This window comes from Salvelinus sp. IW2-2015, unplaced genomic scaffold (assembly GCF_002910315.2).
Source record: "Salvelinus sp. IW2-2015 unplaced genomic scaffold, ASM291031v2 Un_scaffold2280, whole genome shotgun sequence".
Lineage (NCBI taxonomy): Eukaryota > Metazoa > Chordata > Actinopteri > Salmoniformes > Salmonidae > Salvelinus > Salvelinus sp. IW2-2015.
The window spans coordinates 119,416-123,453 of NW_019943607.1; the positions used below are offsets into that span (position 1 = coordinate 119,416).

Sequence of the window (4,038 nt, forward strand, 5' to 3'; positions counted from 1 at the left end):
AACCTTTCAGCAGGACAATAATCTAAAACACAAGGCCAAATATACACTTGAGTTGCTTACCAAGACAACATGGAATGTTTTTGCGTGGCTTGGTTACAGTTTTGACTGAAATCAGCTTGAAAATGTATGGCAAGACTTAAAAATGGCTGTCTAGCAATGATCAACAAACAGAGCTTGAAGATTTGTTTTAAGAATAATGTGCAAATATTGTACAATCCAGGTGTGCAAAGCGCTTAGAGACTTATCTAGAAAGACTCACATCTGTAATCACTGTCAAAGGTGAAAGCTTATCTAATCAAGATATATTAGTGTTTTATTGTTCATGATTACATTTTTTACAATATTATACATTTTCTTCAACTATATTTAGTGTAGATCGTTGACGAAAAAATAAATTTACATACATTTTAATCCCACTTTGTAAAACAACAAAATGTGGGAAAAGTCAAGGGGTGTGAATTTTCTGAAGGCACTGTAGATATTTAGTTGCGAATACATTAGGTCCAGTTACCGTAGGTCATGTGGGAATAATGTAATACTGAGGACAATCTATTGTAAGATATGTGTGTAAATTATCTTTGTGATCAGGTTTGCATTGTAATCTGTTTGTGTTTTATCTCCAGTGTCGTCCTCCTCTTCCCCCGGTCAACTAGCTCTGAATGAATCTCAATCGCAGTGTAAAGGTCTCTGGCAGCCCTAGTCTGATCAGTTCTGCACGAAGCTGGAATAAACAAAGGGGTTACATAATTTAGTAAACGAGTTAACGCTACATTCCTATCCTCTTCACGCTCCTTCCCACTCATTCACTTCACTTTCCATCTTTATTCAATATCCTTATTTGTTAAAGCAAACTTATGCATAAAATCCCATTGAGTGAGGTTTTTCCTCATTCTATAATCATTTTTGGAGATTAATTAATTCATTATAAAATTATACGTTTGACAGCGACTCTCACCGGTTTCAAGATCTCAGATTCGGTTAGGTCTGTCGTCATGTCCAATTTCACCCTCAGTACCAACTTATATCCTGTGGAGACACAATGAGTCAATAATACGAACAAACATGAAGCAAAACAAACAGACAGACAGACAGACAGACAGACACGTACCGTAATACATGAAAAAAAGGAGACTTGACAGGGTTGACCACTATTAACAATTTCATTAGATATTAAGTAAAGTAAATCATACTTACTAAGCCCACTATTCGTGGTTGACTGTCCGGCAGGTGGAGTTGTAGTGCTCGTTTGTGTTGTTGTTGTATTAGGAGCTGTAGTTGTTGTATTAGGAGCTGTAGTTGTTGTACTAGGAGCTGTAGTTGTTGTACTAGGAGCTGTAGTTGTTGTACTAGGAGATGTAGTTGTTGTACTAGGAGCTGTAGTTGTTGTAYTAGGAGCTGTAGTTGTTGTATTAGGAGCTGTAGTTGTTGTATTAGGAGCTGTAGTTGTTGTATTAGGAGCTGTAGTTGTTGTATTAGGAGCTGTAGTTGTTGTATTAGGAGCTGTAGTTGCTGTATTAGGAGCTGTGGTTGCTGTATTAGGAGCTGTGGTTGCTGTATTAGGAGCTGTGGTTGCTGTATTAGGAGCTGCGGTTGTTGCTGTAGGAGCTGCGGTTGTTGCTGTAGGAACACTAATTGTCGTACTTAGAAGTGCTTTTGCCGTAGCAAGAGCTGTCTCTGTTGTGTTATGAACGGTTGTTGTCATATTAGGAGCAGCAGTTGTGGCTCTTGTAGGAACTGCGGTTGTCGTAGAAGGAGCTGCGGTTGTCGTAGTAGGAGCTGCGGTTGTCGTAGTAGGAGCTGCGGTTGTCGTAGTAGGAGCTGCGGTTGTCGTAGTAGGAGCTGTGGTTGTTATGACAACCAGCTCCTACTACTTACGAAACCCCGGAGCACCTACTATGACACGCAGCTCCTACTACTACGACAACCGCAGCTCCTACTACGACAACCGCAGCTCACTATAAACCGCTCCACTACTCGCAACCCGGAACCTACTACGACAACCGCAGGCTTCTCTACTACGACAACCGCGCGCTCCTACTACAGCACAACCGCGGCTCCTACTACGACAACCGGGCTCCTACTACGACAACCGCAGCTCCTACTACGACAACCGCAGTCCTACTTACGACAACGCAGCTCTACTACGACAACCGCTGCTCCTACTACTACGACAACCGCACCCGACACGAAACCTCCACTACTGACAACCCAGCTCCGACTACTACGACAACCCAGCTCCTACTACCAACGCGCTCTACTCACAACCGGCAGCTCTACTATACTACTAGACAACCGCAAGCTTCCTACTACTACGACAACGCAGCTCCTACTTACGACAACCGCAGCTCCTACTACTACGACACTACGCAGCCTTCTACTGCACTTACGCACACCGCACTCGAAACAACCGCAGCTCCTACTACTACGACAACGCAGCTCCTACTACTACGACACACCGCAGCTTCCTACTACTACGACAACCGCAGCTCCTACTACTACGACAACCGCAGCTCCTACTACTACCGACAACCGCCTCCTACTAAACACAACCGCACTCCTACTATCGACACACCGCGGCTCCTACTAGACAACCGCGCTCCTACTACTACGTACAACCGCAGCTCCTACTACGACAACCGCAGCTCTATACTAGACACGCAGCTCCTACTACTACGACACAACCGAGCTCCTACTACTACGGACAACCGAAGCTCCTACTACTACGACAACGCAGCTCCTACTACTACGACACCCAGCTGCCTACTGCTACGACAACGACACGGAGCTCTACTACCGACAACGCGGCTCTACTACACTACGCACCGCGCTTCCACTACTACGACAACGCAGCTCCTACTACTATAACCGGAACTACTACACAACCGCGGCTCCTACCTAAACGCACTAACCGAGGCCCTACTACGACAACCGCAGCTCCTACTACTACGACAACCGCAGCTCCTACTACTTACGACAACCGACTCCTACTACTACGACAACGCAGCTCTACTACTACGAACCGCAGCTCCTACTACTACAACCGCAGCTCTACTACTACGACAACCGCAGCTCCACTACTACGACAACCGCAGCTCCTACTACTACGACCGCAGCTCCTACTACAGACAACCGCAGCTCCACTACTACGACAACCGCAGCTCCTACTACTACACAACGCAGCTCCTACTCCTACGACAACCGCAGCTCCTACTACTACAACCGCAGCTCCTACTCACGACAACCGCAGCTCCTACTACTACGACAACACCGCACGCTCCTACTACTACGACAACCGCAGCTCCTACTACTCAAGACAACCGCAGCTCCTACTACTACGCACAACCGCGCTCCTACTCTAGCACCGCGCTCTACTACTACGACGGGCACACGACACCGCGGCCCTACTACACACGCAGATCCACACCGACAACGGCTCCTACTATAGACACGCTCCTACACCGCAACCTTCAAACCTGACTACTACCGACACGCGAGCTCTACTCTGACAATCCGCAGCTCTACTATGACATCTCGCGGGCTCCTACTACGACAACCGCAGGCTCCTACTACGACAACCGCAGCTTTCCTACTACGAAACGCAGCTCCTACTACGACACACGCAGTCTACTACGACAACCGCAGCTCTACTAACGAACAACCCCGGACTCTAACTAAAACGCGCTCCTACTACTACACACGCGCAGCTCCTACTACTGAACAACCGCAGCTCCTACTACTGACAACTCGCATGCTCCTACTACTACTGACAACCTCGGAACCTACTACGACAACCGCGGCTCCTATACGACAACGCGCTCCTACTACTACACACCCCAACCTACTCGACAACCGCGGCTCCTACTACTTACGAAACCGCAGCTCCTCTACGACAACCGCAGCTCCTACTACTCAGACAACCGCGCTTCTACTACTACGACAACCTCGAGCTCCTACTACGACAACCGCGGCTCCTAACTTTCGACAACGCAGCTACTTACTACGACAAGCGCTCCTACTAGACCAATCGCGGCTCTACTA

At 47.5% G+C, this 4,038-nt stretch overlaps 2 long non-coding RNA genes across 2 annotated transcripts; one reads left to right on the forward strand and one right to left on the reverse strand.

Annotated features, from left to right (window-relative positions):
• Window positions 1–295: 295 nt before the first annotated feature.
• On the reverse strand, window positions 296–1,694 carry LOC112073514 (uncharacterized). The gene is made up of 3 exons (XR_002894548.2): window positions 1,195–1,694; window positions 956–1,026; window positions 296–721 (listed from the first exon to the last, which is right to left on the reverse strand). It is a non-coding gene; the product is annotated as an uncharacterized lncRNA (long non-coding RNA).
• Window positions 1,695–2,073: 379 nt separating this feature from the next.
• On the forward strand, window positions 2,074–2,523 carry LOC139025115 (uncharacterized). Its single transcript, XR_011476560.1, has 2 exons — window positions 2,074–2,115; window positions 2,462–2,523. It is a non-coding gene; the product is annotated as an uncharacterized lncRNA (long non-coding RNA).
• Window positions 2,524–4,038: the final 1,515 nt, after the last annotated feature.